Raw genomic sequence first — 23,910 nt, 5'->3', positions numbered from 1 at the left:
TAATTTTGGAAGTGCAATATTGGAATGGTAGCGAACTAAAGTGATGACTTCACCGATTGCTCATTGCTGCCATTGGTTCTGTGTTCTATTTTTGAAACCCAAACCTTATAGGGGTCTCTTGTTTCGGTTGTTATGGTTATTTTTATAGCTCTTCTCCAATTAAAATAGCTTCCATTCTTGGGCTGCTCCCGGGGTGTCACTGATGCGCTAATATGCGCTCGGGAAGTCGTCAGGAGGAGCCGTGTTGGGGTTGTGGGTCGTCTCGCACACACTGGCACTGGGCTGACAATTTAGGTTAATAGTGTAAGTGTGTGTGCCGTTGATGTGATGTCGTCCCCCCCGCTGTTGGTTATGCGTGACGTGCGGAATGGCTGGATCCATTGGCTGGTGGGGGGAGTAACGGTGGGTAACGTCCTTCTAATTGCATTCTCTTGCGCATCTAATTTTCGACAGTGCGTGTGTACGTACTTCCATCGGTCCCAGAGCTCGACACACTGTATCGCTCGATCGCTGTTGTGGTGGGCCTTTGATGACAGCCCCGAGTCCGGGTTGTCGGCGACCGAGTCTGTAATTACTGCTGGGCCCACTCGAAACATTTAGTAAATTTCATCTCGCATTACGTCGGCACTGTCACACATATTCCAATGCCACAACCTGTAACGGGATGTGTATGTGTCTTTGTGTGTCGTTGGCACTGTTAAGCACACGGGGAAGCTGATTATGCCCCGAAAACCCACGTTGCAATGGAACATTACTCGACCTCCATTTGTGCGCTGTTGTGCTGTCCCGGAGTGTGGGATTTATTTTTAAAATTTTCCACCACCAACTCCCCCTCCCCACCATTAAATCACGTTTTCCTCTTCCGTACTGTACTTTTGCAAGGATTTGTCAGATTTTGTAAGCAAATGGAACAAAAAGCAGAACCAACAGTCCGCCATCACCACCACCACGTGTGTCTCTGCTCGGCAGTGGAGATCTATTACTGTTTGTGTGTGTGTGGGGATGCTCCTTCCCCCTTGAGTGCAGGATGAAAACTGTTTACTTACCATTAACCCAATGGGAAGGAAGGTTTTTGCCTACCGCCGTGGAGATAGAGGCTCATTCCACCTACTGCCCAGCTGGAGGGTACGGAGGAGGCAGCCTTGAACTTCCATTTCCAGCTTTTCCGTTTTGCTGTTTGCTTTTGCTTTGGAATTGGCGACCAAAGCAAGGAAAAACGTCACATCATATTTTGTATCTTTCTTAGTTTTATTCGTTGCCAAGAGAAAATGAAAAATTGATAGAGGGTGGTTATACAGGGTTTTCCAGGAGTTATCATAGCTGTGGGAAACTTTAGTAACTCTTTCGTACATGAAATGAATTTATTGTAATTGGAATTGGTCTCTCTAGCACCCTTGTTAGACAAATCTAATAGGAATTTTCAACGAGCCTGTTCAAAAAAGGGTGCCATTGAGTTCAATTTCCAACGCATGAAGTTCAGCTCCAATGGGAAAAAGTCTAGGAAGTGTCCCACAACTATGAGTACCCATGGAAAACCCTGTAAGGCTCAAGAGTGGGCAAAGCTAAAGTAAGATCTTCTTCAGTACATTGCTGAGGCCCTTTTTTTACTTTTTATGCATCTCTTGCACATTTACTGCGATAGAGCTGTGTTAAAGCATCCGTTACGATGGACAAAGTCGCGTTTCCTTTTTCCTGATTTGCATCATTTTTCATCTCAAACTGTTAGCTTTTCCAACAGCACAAAGTAAAACGAATGTTTACTGCAACATAAATCCTTTTAATGTCCACCGTCTGATTCACATTTTCGGGATGGATTCTAATTTCGGATAGGTCAACCAGTTTATGAGAACAACGTGAGCGCTGCACCTTTACACACCCACACACACACACCACACTGCGCTTTTGTCGGCGTCTTCGTAAATAGGTTTGCATCTAATTTTATTCCCTCCAAGAAAAGCGTGTCGGTGTGTGCTTTTGCGTCGACAAAAAGGTGAAGTGATGGAACGTGTGTGTGTGTGAGAGAGATAGAATGCACTCACGTGGACCACCCGGAAGGGAAAAATCTCCAAGCACACACACACACACACAGACTCGTTGCATCGAGCGCAATGATGCATTTTTAGCAGTCGGCTTTTTCATGCCTCCACGTCTCCGGTCGGTGAGTTGTGTTTTGCAAAATCCGTCACCCCAGCCCAGGGATGGCGTAGTAACGGCTGACGGGTAACCCGGTTTTGGTTGCTCTCCCCATGTAACCTCTCGTTTCGTTTGGTGTGTTGGAATGAAGGTGTATGACGGCGAAACAGAACGGAAGGCAAAGCGGAGAAAACAAATGACACGCGGGGAGAGGTGGTGAAAGCCTGTTTGCTGCGGCCACCGTCTGCCCTGTTCGGTGAGTGTGTGTGTTGCATCCGCATCATGTGCGGCTACATGTGACGGATTGCATTGAAGGGAAAATCCGTTGGTTCTGACGTACAGTATTTTTTTTGCTACTGTCGACGTTTGGTGCACACCACATCCCACCCCCAGCTGCAGGAGAGGTCTCGAACTTTATTCTGTCGGGCCAGTCATCAACGTCAACGCAAGAGAGCTGACTCCCCCGGGGGTTGCTATTGGGGTTGGGGTTCGCTTTATTATGTAGCGTAGCAGTAGCAGAGGCAGTTTGAAAAATGAAAAATCGTTACAGACGATGGACAAAGTTGGTCTCTATAGAAGGAAATGCATTATTTGCAGATATTGCAAGTACACGTTTTGCCGGCAAAAGGGAAAGGGTTCGGCGCTCTGAAAGCTTCCGGTTTTGGGGTGGTGGTTCTCCCCACTGCAATCGGGTATGTTAAACTGGAAGAACTAATCGAACGATAAACGCTAATGGACGAACGGGCGCTCGCGTTAATGAGGAACTGTGGTCGCGGTTGTGCAACATGTGCTAATGGTCGCGAGAATCGCTTAAAAGGAAGTGGTTCGGGAGATGAAACGTCATTTCTACTACTTCAGCTTGAATTGAAGGGTGAATCGATCGTCAAGTTTGTTTGCGCTTTGTTTTATAAAGACGTTTGCTGTGGAAATTGTTACAATGTGTCTGCTACCATGTGCACAACAACATGTACCGCCACGGCTGGTTGCATTTGAATTAAGTGACACAATCATCCCTTCAACCATCAACATCAAACACAGAAGGAGCGAGAAGTTAATCTTGTAAAGGGAGAAGAGGAGGAGACCCGCCCGAGCAGTCGCGGTTAGATATTCGTTGATAATTTGAACAAAGTGCATCCGGTGCCAAAGATGATTTATATTCGAATGCGATGCAAATGAATGTGCGAAGCTTGCAAAAGGTGCGCCGCCGACGAATGGGTTCCGTGCAGGCAGTACACAGAAGTCTGTCGGCTGAATAATTCATACCCTTTTCGAATCTGACGTCTCCTAAAAAGGTAAAGTACTTCTGTTCGCTGTGGTTTGGTTAACAAAAAAACATTGCATCTTCTTTGTGGTTCAGAGACTGGAATTTGCTGGAATTGTTATCAACAGTTAAAATGAGTAAAGTTCGGGTTTCGGGTGGAGGTCATCTCGCGCGGTACCATTTTGTGGCGTAACACCGTTGCTTAGCATATGAATCCAGGTGCTTTTTTAAAAGGTCCGTTATCAAGGAAACTGAGTTGCGTGAGTTTTGGTCACCTAGCAGCAACAGTTTCGGTCAGGGAAACCATTGAAGGGCTTCAAAACTTTGAACTTTGGACGTTTTTGTGCTTCTAAGATTGGATTGCTTACCGAGAATCATTTGAAGGGGCTTCTCGAAAATGCTGGAAAGATTGCTTCACGTTACATAAGACAGACGACGACAAGGATTCAATAGCTTCTTGGAAGTTTCTACATCTAAAGACGAATATTGCAGCGCGGTTAGATCATATTCTTGTTTCGAATGTTTTCCAACATGTTTCGAGAATGTTTCAATGTTTTAACGCCGCTACCTACCATTTATTGAGACATTCTTAACGAATTATTCCCAAGTTCGGGGAGTCGAAGTTGTCCTCGAGAACAGTTGAAACCGTGACCGAAAAGTTTCGAAATTGCAATTCAAATGAGCCTCGGGTACGTTCGCGTCCATCGATACAGCAGGGCGGGCAAAGTCTTTACTTTAAAATCAATATTTCATTTCCTTACCACAGCGACGAGGGACAGAAGGTGTGTGTTGATGTGGTGCCTTCCAGTTGCCAAGAAGACGTAGAGAATTATTTCCATTTTTTTAGGAGATGAAGATTCCTCTGGGTGCTTCTGATAAACTCTCTTCTTCCTACTACTCTGTCTCTTGCAGGAAGTGAGCGGAAAACGGAAGACAAATGGGATATTGAATTCCAGTTTGATCTTTTGTTTTGAGCCATGGTTGTTACTCGTGTGGTAGGACATTGTGTGGCACCAGGATGTTGCCTTTACAAAAAGGATGTAAAACAGCGCAATAAAAAGAGTTCATTTTGCGATTTCGAAGTACATTCGTCATAATTCCGAGCAAAAGAATCACAAAGAAACGTCTCCGACGAGGAAAGCAGGTTGATTGTTTCATACAATGCTCGGATGTCTTCTTGGTAGCTTTCGGAACTTAGGTTCCGAAAAAGGCCTCAGAGACCTCCAGACTTGTTGTCCTTGCTCTAATAGCCCATCCAAAACCCCACTTCATTCTGGTGCATATCCTTGGCGGCGAGGGTGGGTGCGCATATGTCTCTGACAGAGCGGAGCACTCAGGCGACTATGATAGGCTGTCAATGTGTTGTTTCGCTGAGGCAACCTTGGACAAATAGAGCAGCAGCAGCAGGAGCGTCGGCCATCAACTTCCTGGGTGAACAATCTTGCGAGTTGACAGCGAAGAGCACTACGCTAGTCTTTCAACACCATGCAGACACCCTCTCAATCACACGCGCAAAGTGAAAGTCTTGGGACTTCCCGCTGACTTGTTGGAGTTTGATGGAAATATTGGAGCCCCCAATATCTCTCTGAATGGTTACAGTTTTTGTTGTTGTGTACACAATAACGCATTTATCCAAAGGTTGATATGTAAGGGCAAGTGAGTGCGAGGGCCTAAGTGTGCCAAATGATTGGCGTGCATCATTTAACGATGCTGCTGCTTTGGCCTCGCAGCGAGCGGCAAAGTGTGTTCCATTTTCGATGGCCTCCAAACAACTGCGTGGCGGCGCCCTCGGGGTGATGGATTATCGGCGCGTATACCCGGGAAGACTCTTCTCAGGTCTTCCCGGCTTGGCCTCGATTCCTTTCACTCCCGCACGATCGGGGAAAGGTTATACTGGGGCGGCATCTCGAAACTGGAACAAAGGCAGCAAAGAAAGAAGCTGTGCTTATTCGCTATTATCACCATCTGCCGGTAGGCAACAGCGTGTGAGAAGACTGAGTGTTAGGGAGACACTTACTTGGGTCCAAATTTTTGTGTCCATTTGTTGTCGGGGTGCTGTGTGCGTGTGGATACCGTAACCTGATGGATATAGTTGCTGGGCTGCTAATGGTATTGTCGTCAGGACGAAACAAATGCAGAGCAGCTAAGTAAATGAGAGCATTGCGTCTTCTGTGTACTGTTTTGGAGGATGAAGATGGCTCTGGGAATTGGACGAGCGCAATGGGGGGAGAGTTCCATTAGATTGCGAGGGGGAAGCCATCCATTAGATGCTGCGAGCGGAGAGTCTCCCGTTGTCTCGGCAACACAAGTGGACGACAAATTTGTGCGTGTGGGACGCGACGTTTAGTAATGACCTTTCGAGATGCCTTCGGCAGCTTGTTTGTTCAACGAACACCTCTCTCTCTCTCACTCTCGCGCTCTGCCTCGACAACCAATTCCCTCGTTCCCGCTGTTGAGGAGGATGTTGTTGTGTTTGGGATTTTTCCACTCGGGGAATGTACTAATTAGATCTTACACTGCCCAGAGCTACTGTTCGATATGTGTGTATTGATAGGATGGATTCTCGAAGTGTCTGTGTTTGTACGCGACGCAAATGATGGAAAATTTGATGTTTCTTGTACTAGAAGTGGATCCGATTTTTTCCACCAACTTTCTCTCTACCCACGTCTTTGCATGGCGGGCGTGAAATTATTGCGTTGAAAATTGTTGTAACATTGATGAGATTATTTTTTCGCAGAGGTAAGGTCTGGGCCATCCCACTGCCGAGCTCTAGCGAGATGTGGTTTCGGGCGAATGTTTGTGACGCCGTAAATAACCTATCAATCATCGGGGGCGATCGTGGCGGCCACAAGCAGGGTGGAAAAAACCCTCATCCACCTACTCGCAAACAGTGAGATTTGGCCGTGTTTTTCTCATTTTAACAAGGGGGAGGGGGGTGGCCCTGCTGTGTGTTTTTCAGCTCCGTGGTGTTTCCCATCTCAATATAAAGTTAAAAACAGCTTTTTTATGCGCGACAGTGACATGTGTGCGGGTGCACGCTAAATGACAGTTTCATGTTTTCCGACTTTGTTATGCGAAATATACCCACACAAACACACACACCTGAACTCGAAAAGGAAAACCCCTTCGCACAACAATGTCACTTCGAGCGGGGTGGGGTTTGAGTATTTGTTTTTGCTAAAGCGTGCATAAATACAATAAAGCTCCACGCACACTAATTCGCAGCATATGTTATGTTTTCTAATCGTAAAAAAATAATTATCTAATCATTATTCGTTGCTCTCTCGTTACAGGTAAGCATTGATGGTCCAGTAAGCGGACGTACGCGCGCGCGATAGGGTAGCATTTCTTTCCACTTGGCTTGTATCCAACAAAAACCGCCACAATTTTGGAGGTATTGTCAGGTAAGCGAAAAGAAAAGCACATTTTCCTTTTTGCTCCTTCTACCTTTCTTCCATCTTGTTTTTTTTCCTTCCGTTCTGTACGTTCTTCTGCAAAGCACACATGCGTGAGCATAATTACGTTTTGTATGAGCTTTTTTGTTTGTGGTGCCTTCCATTTTGTTGCGTTTAGATTTAAAGTTTCTTTGGAACATTTGGAACAAAAAGAAAAATATAGTTAGTTCTGCTGGTCGGGTCACGATCGTCACGATTGTTTGGCGAGGTTTGACGCTCCAAATCAGCATCCTTGAACTCGTGTTGACAGTTCTGTGTCATGCAACCTGGTCGGTCGGGCGACGGGGGGAAGCCATGGCAGAGGACGGCCGAGTTTTTTTGGTGTTGGGGATGTTATTGCTTACGGCGGGGATGTTATTCCTTCGATCCCCGTTCAAGGTGATAGCACGACTAGCACGAGAACAACCTCCCAGAGACAGACGACGACGACGACCACGACGGTAAGATGAAACCGTGGAAGGGTTAGATTATGGGAACCAAAAAAAGAGAGCCCAGAGCCGGTTCAATATCGCCCCTATGTGGGTTTCAGTTGAAGGTGCACCGGTCTCTGCTCGTGGCTTGCGCCCATCTATCATCGCGTCATCGTGTTCGATGGTTTCTCATTCCCCGAGCACTACTTATCTGCTTGCCACAGAAGGCAGAGGGAGGAGGAAAAAAAAACAAACAACTCACAAATAAATATGCCAATGAACAATGACGAGAACTAAAAAAAAACGCACGTACAAAACGTTTTGATGACATCGAACATGGCGCTCGCCTTGAAACGTCTTGGTGAAGTAAGCATTTCGGTGTCATATACCCTCGAGGCAGATGGCTACGGACGACCCATGGCGGAGGTGGGGTGGTCGGGGGGGGAGAGTTTGCTGCAATCTTGCACCTCATCATCCCAGCGGCCAGAGTTGTCATCGTTTGCCAGCCAGTCAGTCCCTGGCTGCGCGGCGACTCTCTTTGCGTCACACGCGCGTAGGCCGATTGGTCCAGCCCGGCAATTACCCTAATCTTGTTGCTCTGCCGTCCAAAACGGTTTCAAAACGGCGGGGGGAGAGTGGCTATGGTAAAGCGCGCGCGATGTGGCCATTTATGGTTGACAGTTTGATTTGAAGCAATGGCCGTCCATTCGGGCCGTTGTGATGTTGTTGGTTATTTTGTATTTACCGGCTTACCTTCCCATCGAAATCGGCGTGGCATGTTGAATAGTTAGAGAACTTCACTCTCCCGCTCTCGCTGTGTATGTGTGTCGTTTAAGGTCTTAATACTAAAACGCATGGACACGGGGTGGTAAAAAGAACGTTTTTACCGCTGGCAGAACGTTGGGAAAAGCAAATACAACAACTCTTCCTTCCAGACCTCTTTTTCCCTCGGGGGCTGCTTGATAGCTAACCGGTGTGAACTGCATGGGGCAAACAAGCAAGAGAAGGGAGAAAAAATAAAATAAAATGAAGCAAGGGTATCGTCTGTCATGCCGGTGTGTGTGAAACGTGTTTTAGGCGTGGTATGTGCGTCGCATTAGAGTCAAACCCGATGATTAGGACTAGTCAAGGTCGTTAAAATGAAAACACTACCAAAGCGCGAGCAAAGCGAAGGGTGGGAACAAGAAGCAGGCAAGCAAAAAAAAACAGCATTTATATTTACTAACTTTCCGTTTGTTTGTGGTTCGTTGGCTAAAAGGAATGTGTGTGCTGTGGTATTGCTGTCTTGGTTTCGATTTTTGCTGAGAAAGAATTCGATTGAAATGTTTTTACAATCCCGTTTTTGAGATGTGGGGTGGAATTTTCTATTGTTTAAGAACCATGGTACACATGTCTATAAATTAAAGTTATTCTACTCGACCTTCAACGTATTTGGTTGTTTTTATCCTGCCGCCCACAGTACGGTTGCGTAACTGTTTACGATTCCCGGCGTTGGCGGTGTAGATTACAGCTTTTTTTTGGGGCCCAGATCAATTAGTCGTGTTTTGTGCTTGCTGTGTTGTGTTGTCTTAGGGTTAATTTCAACCGCACTCTGAAGATGGATGAGTTTTTCCCGTAGATGACGGCATTTTAACTGCGTTTTTAGTTGGGGGGCAATTTGATCCTTGCCCTCGAGTGTTACTCTCGCCAATGATGGATGTTGTATTAACTCTGGGGTGTGGAATTAAAGCGAGTCTTTGTTCGATTGACTGCCAGCCGAATTTGAAAGGTAAAACGTGCGCGAGTGCGTGGTGACGATTACGTTTTTCGCAATATATACTCCGCGTATCCCGGTTGTAAGTGTGTAACACACAGAGGGTTGAGTTTGGTGTGGTGGGCGTGCTTCTTTTTGGGGGGATGAATAGTGTGTGTGTTTGTGCGCTGAGTGTAATCGTGCTCGCGTTTTTGAGGTACAATCGCATTTTCAAGGCCAAAAAAGGCCAACGTCAAAATAGCGTGACGGGGAACTTTGATGGCCAACAGAAGAGAGCAACCCCTCCCTCCGTTGATCGTCGAAAAATCGTCGATTGGTGTTGGGTGTTTTTGCGATTGCGACTGATCGGTTCGGAATTGTTTGTAGAAATTCTTCTCCACTCCGGAATTGCTGTGTGTACTACGCTTCAGTGCGTTTTGTGTTCGTGTTCGTGATGCTTCGATTACAAATAAATTGCTCTTCTTTTGATCATGGTTTTTATCATGTTATTCTGTTGAACTATTGTGATCTTTTTTAAGGTAAATCTCTAAAATCAATATTGAGCTTTATATATAATAGTGGCTCCCTTACAGCACGAGCTAATCGATTATTGTTTTACACAACTTCTGTTTGCAAAGAGCAATGTTCTGCGAAGCACTTCTGCACAAAACTTGAAACCCCTCGAAGAGAAGTTCTTTGATCAGCGAGAGAGAGAGAGAGAGAGAGTTTGGCAAAGGCTTCCTTCCTCCATGCTGTGCCTGTGTTTCAAGTGTTTCGCCCAGCCCACAACAGCCATGGAGTGCACGTGTAATTATAATTTGAGAGGAATTTGTAGCCTTCCGTGTACCGCCATTTGGCTCATATTTTACCTCATAAAGAGATGGGGGAAGAGATGGAATTGTGTACCAAAAACACTGCACGTTCCGGGGGAAAGAAGTGCTTCAGAATCGCACACATTTTCTTGTGTTCAGGGATCGCCGAATGGTTGGTTCGAACTCGAGAAGAAGCATAAGCACTTCTTTTTGCCATTGTATTGATGGTTACCTTTTGCTTGGTAATTATAGCTTTTCTTCTCTCTCAAGAGGTTCTTAAAAAACGGCCATTTTTCTATGCTGGAACGTTTCGCAGGAAGGAAATAGTGTGTGTTTTGCAGCCCTTTGGGAGGAGGCTCACGCTGCTGTAGGTTGTTGTTTAATTACTGAGAAATTCAATTTTCTTGCTGAAGGGACACCGAACGTCTGTGATCAAGCCATAATCGGGAGCATAAAATTGGTAACAATTTGGGCCACAACAAAGAACAATGAATTTCAATAGAGAAAATGTGGTTCCTATGGACACTTTGGTATGATGGTGTGTGGCTTCCTTTTTTGTTGGTGTAATCAGAACGCACAGAACGTACGACAAATTGCTGTGGCTCCAGCGGTGGTCTGACAAGGGCGTGGTGAGTTGGTAATGAGTTGGTGGGAAAATTGATGAGGTAAAGTACTTCCCCATCCCATTCCCGCAACAAGAACCTCAACGTCGATGTAGACGGGGTTGGTGTTGCAACAAAGACGAAACTCTGTGCCGTACAAAATTCTCCCATTGTCCAGTTTTATACTATACATGCGGGGGGAAGAAGCCCGTGAAAGTAAAGAAGTGTTTGCCCCTTTGGAATGGCACACATACTCACAAATCGCACAAAGAACCACAAGCCATGAGGGGTATCCCAGTGAAAAAGGGCTCTAGGATCGACTTGGCAGGCCAAATCAAAAAAACAAAAATAAAATGGATAGGCTTTGTTAGTCGAAACTGCGTGAGAATGTGAAATAAGAAGCGTTGCCCAAATCGTGCGCCGGCACGGGTGGGAAAGTCGTCCGTTCAGGATATATGGCAGGGATAAGGAATAAAGGGAAGAGGGCCGGTTGTGACTGCCAAATCACACACTCCCGAACCACGAACACCGGTGACTCATTCTGTGAGCGCGCGAAGGGTTTTCCCTGGCTCCTTACCAAGCAGAATGGAAATGAAAAAAAAACTACCCATAGAAAAATAGGTCCACCCTGGGAAAGCCCAAAAAGTGTGCGAGCACGAGAGAACTGGAAGTCTTCCCTCCGTCCAGGCGGATGTGTTTGTTTGGTTGCGTTTTGCGCAAAATTCGTTCCCATTTCCCTCGCCATCCAGACGCGCATCCAGCAAATTGGGCGAATTTTCCTTTGTGAACTAAAACGCGCCAAAGCAGTTAAATCAAAGCGGGAAAACTTGCCGATGGTTCCTCCCGTCCTGCTCCAAACAAGAAACAAAAAACCGGCAACTATTTCCTATTTCCGACCAGGCGGCGCCCAAGAAAGCAAGGAAGAAAAACCGGCCACAGTGGCGAATTGGTTGGGCACTCGGGGCGGGAGTTTTCTTGTACTCTGCCGAGGGGTTTTTCCCGGCAATGACTATCAACGGTTCTGGTGAGCCGCTGGAATGTTTTCACTGCAGGAAGGAAAGAGATAAGACTGATTCACTTTATGGCGGGATGTTTTTTTGTGTGACCGTTTTGTGTGCACGGCTCTTTTGTCGCTAGGAATCCGTCGTGAAACACACATAGCGAGAGCGAGAGACAATGGCAATTTTCCGGCTGTCGAATGACGTCAACTGCTCTGCGCTGCCCCCCTGTGCGATGAGAGGAAAGTAGCGCGCCAATCATTATCATGCCACCAGCCTCCGGGAAAAAGGGTTTCTGTCTTCGAGCGATACGGGTGTGTGAATGGAGAAGGAACCCTCTCAATGGAAAGTGGGAAATGGGTCTCTTTGTTAGTTTTCTTGTGAGGTTTATAGTTGAGTGCGCGCGCCCGCGCCATATAATCGGGGGCATGATGCGATGCCAAACTTGTTAAGGAAAACGGTTGCCGGGCTAAGTCGTCGTCCTCTGCTGTTTTGATGATGATGAGCTAGCTGCCCGGCCTGCCTAAATCATCGAGTGTTGGGGGTGCAGGTTTCTTTGTCCTGGTCTGGACAGGAAAAGTAATGGGTGTGTTTGGGAGATTGCGTTTTTGCTCACAAAGCTGCAGGGGAGATAAAGCGAAGAAGAGGATTGTTTCTATGTTGGTGAGGGATTGAAATGCATTAGTGACAGACATTGGGTTTTGTGATTAGTTTTATTCGAGAGATTCAGAGAGGAAGATGTCCTCCCATTCATGGGCCGTTGTAAATGTTTTATACGAAAGAGTTCGTTCTGTATTTCAGAGGTTTGTATTTATTTCATTACTTAAATTATTTCATTTAATTTATCACATGAATTAATTTATTTTATTTATCAGCACTTGAGAGCATCATGTGCTGATCGATCCACGAGAACGGAATTGTTCGCGGAGCTTCAGTTGAGATTTGATCTTAGGACGATTGGGATGTTAAACCATGCTGCAACGCTTACGACCACAATACACATTCATCATGTTGACGTTAATATCGCTTTATAATTGAAATCGTTCAGGAATAGAACGATTCGTTATTCTACAATTTACTGCTCAAATGTAATACGTTGCTATTTCGCATCAAATTACGCTGTTGTGCGTTGCTTAAACGGGTCTTATTTCGAAAATGTCTGGCTACTGGCCAGTACCGGGAGGAGGATGGTGTTTGTCACTAACGAAACGCATTACTCCATCAGTTTGTTTTGCCGTCGAACGCACGTTGTCAATATTATTTCAACTTCTAGAACGCGTGTGCGTGTACTGTGTGCCGTCCCACACGTCCCAGCACCTTATCTTCCCGCTCCCGGTGTTGGTGGTGGTGTTTGGGGGCTCAGCAAATAATTGTGCAAAAGCGTGGAATAATTTTTCCGTCACGCCTGATTGACATGCGAAATGCAAGAGTGGTCTGCCGCGCGCGTCCCATCAACATGCTTCTGTACATGTATGTATTTTAGTGTATGTTGATGTTTCATTCCGCGTATAGAAATGGGGGTTGGGTGAGTTGCTTCACGGTCGTTTGGAAAAATGTGTCACTTTTTGTAACATTGTAGCATGCAGCGCGTATGTATGATGGCTTTTTTTGCTGATGTTATTTTTTGCGGTTTTTTTGCATGTGTGTGTGTTGATGTCTTACAGTGTATGGCAAATGGGTTTGAAATTCGACATTTTGCTGACTACTTTCTAGCCGGCGACGGCAGTCCCATCCGGTCGTTGGCACACGAAAGGAAAGGTGAAATAATAGCATTTGGCAAATCCAATTTGGAATATCGGATTTGTACGAAAAATCTAGCCCCCCCCCCCCTCTCACCATCCACCCGTTTTTTGAAGCCTTCTCCACCCATCTAAGAGAGGAAGCGGTAAAACGGGGTGTGGGTAGGAGTAAAGTGTGCCACCCACTTCACTCGAGCCACGGGCGGAATGAATTGAAAGCGTACAAATTGATACCATTCAGTGGCTTCAATCATGAACGTTGGTTGTTTTATGTAAAATGAATCCTTTTGGGTTGCTGATGATTGTTGGGGTTTTTTTTGTATGTTGTTTTTGTTTCCACATAAACTAAAAGGGATAGAGAGAGAGAGAGCGACCGAGCAAGAGGTAATTGACAATCACGCAGCGGACTCGTGTTACGTGTTGTTGAGATGTAGCGGGCGGGTTTTTGTGGCAGATGAAGGTGTAGATCTAACTTAATTAAACCCTATCGAATCGGTGTTCGATAAGGTCTGGTCGGGCTCCCAGCTCTCTTTCCGTTTGGGTGAGTGAAGGGGGCGTGACGATAAAAGTTCGATCGAGTTTCCCAGCAGCAGTGACACAGTGTCGCCGTTTGTGCGGCATTTCATTTGATTGATAGATTATGCTTTTCGAGTGGATAGTGTGTGGGCGGGAAAGAGAGCTTCAGCCAGAAGGCTTGATTGTTGTTTACCCCCAGATAGCATTGCTATCTCTGCTCTCTGCTTCAATGTAGTAAGTAAGTCGTTAATGTATTTATACATCGATAGCAAATGGAAAGCGCCACCGAGTGAGATCGCTTTGGAGTGTGACCAATTTCGAGTTCGTACTTGTTTTATGCAATCGATCGGAGATTTTGTTTTGTTTTTAATACAAATCATTGAGTTGAGGTTGTGGTACCAAGAGTGGGTCGTGCAGCAGCAGCAAGCAGCCAGGGGGGTCAACGTGCTGTGGGTTAATTTTCGGCACGGTTCCCAAAAGCTAATCGGACCGGTTCGTCATTTGGCAAGCGGCTGTTTAGTAAGTGGCAAAGGTGGTGGACAGTGTGCAGTGTTTGTAAGACGGCGTGAGACACGGTGCTTCGGCTATTTATACAGCCGGTGCACATCGAAGCATATCTTGCGTAAGAAATCGGTGCGGTATAAGATGCAAACGCTGTCTGTCGGCTGCCGAAGCAACTGTCGTCATACAATGTTGCAGTAAAAGTTGAATTATTTGGCTACTAAACATGACTAAAAGAGGCCTAAAGTTTCGAACTTGTTCTACTTATAATAAATGCACTCGATTTGCTAACGGTGAAACGAAATCATGCCGTGGAAATTGCATGTAGACAACCTTGGTTTGGTGTGAAGCTTTTCCCTCGGCAGCGTGTATCGATAGCAGCTGCGGATTGTTGCTTTATTACTATCACCATTATAATGCATTGTTAAGGAGACAAGTAAGTTATTTTTCAGCGCGAAAACTGTTTTTATGCTGCAGAAGTGTTGCACATGACGAAGCGCCAATTACACGTATCGAGAGAGGGTGTGTGTGTCGATGGAACAAAACAGACACCCCATGGGAAGGGAAGGCCCGGGTGGCAGAAGAATCCCACTCCCAACGCAATGACCGATAGAGAGTGTGTGTGAGTGCTGTATTTGTGGGTTTGGGGAGTTGCTGGTGGTGGTGCTCGCTCGCTCGCATTCCTATAAAAATAACAACATATGCGATGCGCGCCCCCATCACTATATAAGTGGGGAGGGAGGGGTATGGTCGGAAAAACTGCCAAGAAGCTCGGGGTTTACACACGCACGCATTAAGCGCAGCGTGTTTGTTGCCAGGCAAGCGTGTGTGTGAGTGTCTTTAGTATTGATGCGTTCGGTGTCTCGCGCGGTGTACCGGCGGGCGTGATGAGTGTATGATTTACGATTGTAGCGCAACGCGCTTGTTACTCGAATAAATACATAAATAACCTTTTTTCCGAAAGCCCCGGGCGGAGGGGGAAATATATTCTTCAGTTGGAAATAAATCACACTATATACAAGAAGAAGGCGCACACGATGAACAACGCAGAGCGAAACAAATCCAAATCGTAAAAAGATAGCGCTGCTGCAGCAATTTTGTGTGTGTGAGAAACAATTCATAGCACAACACACACATATATTTGCGCTTCGATCCTGTTGTTTGCCTCCAAGAGGGGGTCAGGGAGCCACATTTTCCTTGCGGTGAAAACCCACCGCAATGAAAACACCCCCCATCAACCGTTGGCCGGGGTTCGCACAGATGGTTTTCAATTATCCGTTGGAAAAGCGTGAAGAAATAATAATTTCCACCGAGCAAAGGAAAAGCTCTTTTTCTTTTGGAGCTTTTGTGTGTGTTTCTTGTTTGTTTCTTCAACAAAGCAAAGGGTCCTTGGTCTTTCTGGTGCCCTTTTCAGGGTGGACAGGGCGGGAGCTTACGTTTGATGTCTCTGTGCCGGTCCCGAATGATGGCTGGAGCGGTTGCTTTTTTTCCGGTTGCATCCTCTAAATATAGAGCCGGCTTTATTTTGTATCATTTTCGGACAGTGCTACACTGCTGCCCACCATCTGATTATCGAACCGGCCGAAAAAGGAAGACTCCCGCCAAAGCAAAAGGGTTCTTTGTGTTATCGGGAATTCATTATCAGCGAAGGAAAGCAATCAACAATTTTATCCCGCCCGAGTACACACGACACCCCTCGAACGGTGGTGACCTTTTCTGCGGCGCGATTGGTGGATGGGAGGGGGGGGGGGGATGCGACACATCCCCAATAATGATGATAAGGATCCTGGTTGATTATCATTAGTTATCCGGGCCGGGGATTTAGGCGCCGGTGTCCCCTTCGATTGCTTGTTTTGGCGCAAGAGAGGAGATATTGGGCTAGCTTTTGTTTAAGATTTTAGGGCTTTTTGTTTTCGCTTGGACGCACATTGTTACAGACGGGGGGAAAAAGGGGTTTCCAGTTTTAAAAAAAGCTCCTCCAGCGGGCTGTAATAGGATCTTGAATGATTAGAATAAATTTATCATCCCGGGTTTGCTCGCTAGGAGAGAAAAAGGTTCATTGCTTGCAAGCACGAAGCATAAATCACTTTCGTCCATCCGCGTACCCACGGTGACCGACGAACCTGCCGACTCGAAAAAAAAGGATACAAGACAAAATAACAAGGCACACCACCCCCTCACTCATTCACTGTTTTGTCATCCCTTTGTTTCGTGGGGGCAGCAAACGTGTCACGGGTGTGTTGTGGTGTAACAAACATGTCGAACGATTTATGGGCGCTCTGGCGTGTGAAGTCTGATTTTTAGACCCCGAGTGCTTGTTGGGACTGTTGGGTTGGGAATTGGACGCTTCTTGTGACGTCAATTTGCAGTACAGAAAGGGGAAAAGTAGTGTGCGACGGTTGAATTTATTGCATGATGGCGTTTTTTGATTAACTTTCTGATGAAATGCTGGTGAATGGTTTGAGTGAATGGGTAAAGGCCGTTGCTACACTTTTATTTTATTTGTGGAAAAGATATTCATTCCAATGTCCCCTTGTGTGATGTGATGCAGAGCGAAATCGAAATGTTGGAAGGGCAGGAAGTTCTTGCTAAAACCCTAGATGCCTGGGGAAAACTAATTTCTGGAAGGTTTAATCCTGGAACGAAACTGATCGGAAACATCCTTACGGACCAATGAGCTCCAAAGATACAACTGTATGTACGCTGATTCCACGTAGCTCGTAATTGAAATAGAAGTCATTGGAATATCTATTATCGAACACGCCGAACATTAAGTCCACCAAAGTTCCTGGGAATGTGATAACACTGCTTAGTGTTGCTTATGTGTCCTCATCCTACGCTTGCATGAATTTCCCTGTAAACGTTCCGATACGATACAAGAAGTTGTGTTGCCTTTAATGTCACAAAAGACAGACTGATTGTCTAACGACGAGGGCTTATAGTGTCCTTGATACGTGTGTTAGTCTGACTACTCGATAGCCTTGCTCTGCTGGTGGTGTCCGGGTGAGACCTTTGATTGACGTCGTACACACCGCATTTCCAGAGAGCGTCTTTCGATGTAAGTTCCCAGGGGAAATGGATCGGTTTGTCGAAGGCCGAGGCTGCCGATGACATCCTGCTAGAGGCAAGGTAAAGTGCAAGGTTGCGTGTGCACTTGTTGCGCAATGCATACACACAATCTACCTACAAACAAGGCAAGCTGTACATGTCAAGGCACGTGGAAGCACGAAGCAGGAAGCTGTAGAGCCCCGTCCGGAAGTGACGGGAAATTAGAGTCTGTGTTACTAACGCTAGGCATATTCGTCGAATGTTGTGCGCGCTTCGGTCAGGGTCGCACCTGGTTTTATGTGCAGCCGCAAGAGAGTTCGCTGCGGAAGGCTTGTCGATTTTCTGTGTCGATTTCTGTGGTGGTGAGAGAGGTGCAGGTGAGTGTCGGTTTGCGAGTGCAATGGAGGCAATATAAATGTAATTTGCCCCCGGTAAGAAGTCTATTTCTGTGCCCAGGGCCCTCATCAACAGTGGAAGATATCCCTTGCTCGCTAGCCACAGAGAGACAGGGGGACAATCATAAAAGAAGACACAGAGAAGAAGAATAAGCGTCCAAGGGAACAAGGGACCGGCAAACGAAATGTGCACGAGGACACGAAGAACGAGAAGCGAATCTCGGCAAAACAATATTTTGTTCAATTTCCTATGAATAATTCAATATCATCGTGCGCCAGGTGACGCTGGACGGCAGTTTTCCCCAGTGCTTGGACAGGTTGTTTGTACGGACAGCTTTTCCCTTTCTTTTTTTCTGTCGTCGTTGCCTTAGGCGTGAAAGATTTTCTATTTTATCAATCAGTTTCAATGTTTTTGAGTAAAGATTTGTGATTTAGTTTTAGTTTTGTCTTTCCCTGGCCTCTCTGTGAAAGAGGTACTTTATTTCTCATTAATCTTTCTTTCGCCGTTTCACAAGTATCAACACTAATGCCATTCGCACCTACCCCGGAGGAGAGTATAAATAATTAATCTGTTTTCATCTGTTTTGCTCTATCTTTTTGCAGGTAAGGTGTGATGACGTCTGTTTTAAATTCATCAGTATTCTGCCAAGACATTGGAACACTCTCCATTGGAACTCCCGTGACTTACTGCTGATTTGAGGAACTACGCTGGTAGATAAACGCTTGTCTTGAAAGGTTTCCGAAACGGTGGGAGAGCAGGCTGTGTAAAGTTAAAGTGAGCGTGTCGATTATCGCGAGCTCATAGGGTGTAGTTTTAGGGGCGGGAGCGCGTCTTGTGAGGCACCAGAAAGCACAGTTTGGGATATTAATGAGCCCCGAGTGTCAAGCGTTGGTGCTTCAGATGATTGGTTTGGCACGAGTCATTCAATGCTCAGTGTAATTATTAATTGTTTTTTGCTCACCTGTAGACTGCTGGCACACGTGGGTGTGTGGCCTGTCCAATTGCCTTGTGCGGGCCCAGCAAGACATTACATTTACTGGTGCCATCGGCTGATGACTCACCGGCAACCGGCAGAGTCGAGATGGATCGCGAAAATGCGATCCTTCATTTGTCACTGTCATACACGGCGAATGCGGCGAATGAGTGGAGCAGAAGCAGCAGCAGTACACGTTCTTGCTGAGCTCATGGAGATTATGGCAATTTGATGAACCTATTTGTGTGTGCATTTTTGGAGAGTGCGAGACTCGGCGGCCCTTAACCCAAAGATACCGAACCGAAACTGCTGTGACATTGCCGCATTTATATGACTGTCGGTAGGTTGGCAGTCAATTCGGGGTGGTGTTCTTCCTTCTTTTTGTGTGCGCGCCCCGTTTCAATTTATTTTGGGCGAGTCGCCATCGTCGTCTGTGCTCATATCTGTTTGGCGTGTCTCTGCTGGGAGATGGGGCATAGTGTGCCGGGCGCGGAATGACTTGGCGGTTATTTGCATTTCGTTAGATCAGAGGAGTGAATAATCGAGACGTTTGAGTATGCGGTTTGTGGTGGATGGTGCCAATCTATTCTAATATTACATGCGTTGTCTCATGAGGTCGCCGTGCGTCTGTTTGAAGTCGTATAGATGTGACAGATGTTAGGATCTAGCACAGATCTTGATTGCTTTGCCAGGTCGACAGGTATGGCCGTGCATTCCGTGTGTGTGTGTGTGTGCATTCTGTGTTGGGACTGTGTGTGTCAACGCGATCACGGCTATCTAGAACCTAGAACCAGATCTGACACCGCCATATTGAACGAAGAACAAGTTTCTCTTGCCTGGCAGCAGATCGAAACCTTCGCGTACGGTCAGAGCTTCATCGAGTTGCTATCGCACTCCGATTTCAATAATAAACAAAAATCAGGTTTGCCTACGCAATATTGGCGCGCTGATTCCATTAGCGCTGTTGCTGGTTGCTGAGCTGCTGCCTGGTGCATCGTCTCGCTCCCGGTGCACCACTGAGCAGCGCTGATGAGCTTCGATTATAAATCCTCCGACCCTGAAGCGCGCATAAGGGCTTTCGAGGTCCGTTATTTATTCGCTGCTGACAAATGGCTGGCTCTGCAATAGTGTCGCGCATACGATAGCAAGCGGTCGTCGGTGGCAGTGGTAGGGAGTGAGCTAAAAATTATCATCATGATCAGCCTTTGAATCAGGTGCAATTAGCGAAGAGAGATTGCATTGAATTTGCCTAGCGCGAGAGAGAGCGAAGGGCAATTTGTCACGTTTGACACTAACCCTGCACAGACCGGACCCACCCCGTGCTCTCAGGTCTTCGGTTCGGCGCCGAAGGGCAGCGTCAGCGGGTTGCCGGTTTACTCCGGGAGTGCAGGCCAGTGGTTAGGTGGATTGATTTTGTGTTTTTGTTTCATTGGCACTTATTGGCTCATTAGCTGTCAGCAAGAAGTGTGTGTGTTGTGGCTTTTGCTGTGAAACAGAAGTGACAGCACTACCACTGAACTACCTTGTAATAGTTAATGCTTAATGTCTCCATGGAAGTTACCTGTGTTATTGGAAATCTTTTTTCTTAACGGATGCTCCAAGATGACATGTTATTTTTATCAGTACGTTATCGTTCTTGTATACTACAGCTGGTCTTAGATACATCCCAACATCTCCAATGGTTTGTTCTTTTGTAGATCTTCAGAATTGAAAGCCTTCATCACTTCAAATCTTCTGAAGATCTTTGGACATTTGATGTGATTGAAATACTCGTCTTCGCCTTATGCTACAGAAGAGTAAAAGATCCAGATCTGTGAGCTTAATTTCAGCTCTTCTACAAGAGCTCAGTATTGCATTCGCCATGGAAGATATTGGAAACACTCTGGCCACAGATAATTGCGTCGCTTAAGTAAACGGAGACGTATTGTCGGCACCGTTGATATGCGGGCTTGGCACAGTCTGAACCGTTGTCTGATCTGGTTTCCAACTTCCAAGGTCTGAAAATGGTCGTAGGCCCTAACGTGGGCGCACACAACTTGGAGAGATTCTTGCAGAGGCCCAGCAGATTGCGTTTGGGAACCGTTTGTCATTGTTGGTGGGGGGGTGGTAGGTTGGTTGGTTGATGGTCGCCGTTGTTGCAGACGGGAAACGGACGAAAACCCGTTCCTCGTTGCACACAGCGATAGCAAATTAGTTTACAGACAGTGAGCGGGAAGTGGGGAAGAAATAATGCGTGTCAAATGGCGCTCTTTCTTTCCCGGCGCTGCACACCAGCGACAAACCAGCAGCGGCGCGCAGATGTTGTTTGTAAAATAATTTCAATAGCAGGGCGCGCGGGCACCGTTGGCTTTCAGACATGACACCGATATCTTTCAACCCGCCCTTACCCCGCTCTTTCCTCGTTCGTTCGTAGAGGAAGGAAGTGAAAAAGCTCCGCACAACGGCACAAAAGTTCTCCGGACAGAAAGGAGAAAGCCTTTTTCCCAACGCCTCTGCTTGCGGTAGGGTTGTTGTTGTTTTTTTCCGTTGTTGTGTACACTTGTGTGCGGAGTGAAGAATAAGCGAAAAAAAAGTGCGTTTCATTGAAACGTGATTATTTGTTCGACTAGGCTAATAAATTTATTTCACTTCGATAAGTTAATCGTACCGGTTTGCCGGCAAAAGTGCGAGAGGCGGTGGGCGGTGCGTGAGGCAAAGATGTAACTGTACCGGATGGTATGTTTCTTCTTTGTGCTCCTTTAAATTGAACCCCCCCATCGCAGGCAAGAAAGAAATATGAACATCACGTGTCTGTGCAGATTCATTCCGTCGCGATTAATTGTAACGCGGGCGCAAACGATACGCTATTGCGGAAGGGGGAGCTTCGATTGGAGGTGAACCTTCCGTGCCTTTATCTTGGGCAGCTGCCCGGTATTGTAGTTAGCGGAACTAAAGTGGGAATGTGTAAGCTGCCGTTGGCTCAACGGTTGATTTATCCTCGCCAAACGCACCGTGGCGGCAAAGCGAAAGGTGCTAATAAATGTTTACCGCATTTGGGAATAGTTTAACTCCAAGCGGGCGCGCTACACTGTGAGAAGCGCTTACAGTTGCGTACGGTAAGGCTTCAGCCTTTCCGAAATTGGATGCGAGAGTGGAGTGAAATGAAAATGTATCAGATTTCAAATTTTCCATAATTCACAGAAGCATCAAAACAACATCATCAAGCACAGACACACACACAAACACCCACTCCCTTTACCGCACGATGTGTGCTGAAATGTGTGTGAGTGTGCTATTTGATGCCTCACGCACAGTTATTATCTATCGTATGGAAATGAATTTTCCGCACCGCATCGGCGTTGTTGTGGCGTTGTGTTTTCGTATTTGATGCTCCAAAAATCGCATCCAATTTCGCCGAAGCCTTTATAGCGTTCGGGGAATTGATCATTTGCACCGCTATTTATCGAGCAACAAGCGAGCGTACGCTGTATGAAAATGATATGGAATTATTTTAATTAAAATTACATTTCACTATGCGGGATTGCTACAAAGCCTCGTATGTGTAAGCTTTCTGTGCTTATGAGCTTAAAGAATCATTAAAATAATGTATTGAATGGCTGGTGCGATCGTGCCTTTGACATTGACAGATAGCGTTTGACAGGTATCGCGCACGCACAAATGTCAATACTTTTCCACACAGCACGCGCGTCGTCAACAACCTTCCGCAGCTGCAGGTGGTTAATGTGGAAGGGTACTGGAGGCGCCGATTCCACGACGACGAGTGGTGGCCTCCATCATCGAATGGGTGCCCTCGTCTGACGGCACTAATGCTGGTAAAACGAGATCCGATCTGAAGGAAAACCAGTCAGTCGCCGCTGCTCCCTTTGGGGCTCTATCGGTGGATTCTTAGTTGGCGCAGCGGTCCTATATCACGCGGATTAATTATCGGTAAACTTTTGCTTCGTTAATAGCACCAAAACCAAATGCCGCCTGTCTGAGGCCTGATCCTACGGTTGGGTAGAGTAAAAACTGAAAAGGTTTAAGTGTGCTGTTGGTTTAAAACGATTCATTCTCATGTAAAGTGCTGCGTACACATGCGCCTTACAATATATCTTGCAACTTAAGAGCATAATCGATTTATCGAACACCAATTCCACCGTGTTCGAGTTAACTTTGGTGCAAATAATTTAATCTAATACACACACATACACGGGCAGCGGCGTAATTGCTTTACGCCATCTTTTCTTTCACCTCGCGCTTCACCTTTAAAAACACCGCTGCCGGAAATAGCAAAGGTATTTTCCCTTCCCGAGAAATGATGCTTTTCCGGTTTGGGTGTTATTCTTTCGCCATTCTCCTGTTCTTTCGCACTGTACGCATGTGTGTGCGAGTGCGTCGTCTGCTTTTATTCGTTGGAAGTTATTATTTTTAACCTCGGTTCGTTATATTGGCAGCAGCAGCAGCAGCAGCGGGCACAGCACCATCCGTCAAGGGCACATTGAAGGGATCGTGCGTTTTGTTAGCGCGTTTTGAGTTTCAAAAGAATTACCTTTTCTTAGATTCCCAAGTGTCATTATGTAGCGATTTCTAAGTGGGAAACCGTTCTCCCTTTCTGGGTGGATGATTTCCCAAACATTATGGTGTGTGTTTGTGTGCTGTCGTAGCGCTGCTGGAGGTTCCACACTGGCAAGTTTTGGGCTGTGCTGTGCAGTGTGGATTTTGTGAGGTGGCATTCCAAAAGCAGTCTTTCTAAATCGGTTCGTTACACGCAACGCCCGAATTGGCAAATTTTCACCCCAAGAGAGACGATGGCTGGGCTGTGTGTATTTATACTGTCGGACGTCATCGTCGGCGCGGTGTAATGTAAACCTTGGATAAAATATTACATTTGAAGCGAATAAAATAATAAGACCAAGGAAGGGGAAAGAGTGAAAGAGGAAAAAGCCTCTGCACAGAGAGAGAAGGGAGAGAGAAAGAGAACTACCAATCTGAAGCGGCCCTTTCCTGGGGTGTTTGTCCTTTGCGGATTTCTTTGGAAGCTTTTCCTTTCGTTCGCGGGCGATGCCTGCCTTTTCCTCCCATTTCACAAGTCAAACTTCCGCTCGTCTCATCAATCTATTCTTTTCTTGTCGTGTAAATCAAATAACGATGATCCCCCCACCTAACTCCATACCACCTCTTTCTTTGGTCCCGTTGAGAAGGAAACTGTTAGTTACAGGGTGGAATAAACGAAAACTGACATTTCCACGAAAAAGTTTGTAACGCGTGCGGCTCTCTCTGCGTCAGTTCGCTGCGTCAAGTCTTAATCATGTTTGAGCGCGGCACCGTGTAAATCCCGGACTAGCGTGTGTCTGC

The 23,910-nt window shown here is 46.3% G+C and overlaps 1 protein-coding gene across 5 annotated transcripts in view; it reads left to right on the top strand.

The window, feature by feature from the left end:
- The window catches only part of LOC1269819 (homeodomain-interacting protein kinase 2), a 64,404-nt gene that overhangs the window by 11,073 nt on the left and 29,421 nt on the right, over window positions 1-23,910 (top strand). For 3 of the 5 annotated variants that reach the window (XM_061640621.1, XM_061640620.1, XM_061640624.1), the window contains one exon: window positions 6,688-6,798. The exons of the other annotated variants lie outside the window; for them this stretch is intronic. The gene's annotated coding sequence lies outside the window, so the exon portion shown is untranslated. The remainder of the gene's footprint in view (window positions 1-6,687; window positions 6,799-23,910) is intronic. 5 annotated transcript variants of the gene reach the window in all.

This window comes from Anopheles gambiae, chromosome 2, assembly GCF_943734735.2.
Source record: "Anopheles gambiae chromosome 2, idAnoGambNW_F1_1, whole genome shotgun sequence".
NCBI classification, from domain to species: domain Eukaryota; kingdom Metazoa; phylum Arthropoda; class Insecta; order Diptera; family Culicidae; genus Anopheles; species Anopheles gambiae.
The sequence above is the reverse complement of the archived record's forward strand: the minus strand, read 5'-3'. Positions and strand labels throughout refer to the sequence as shown.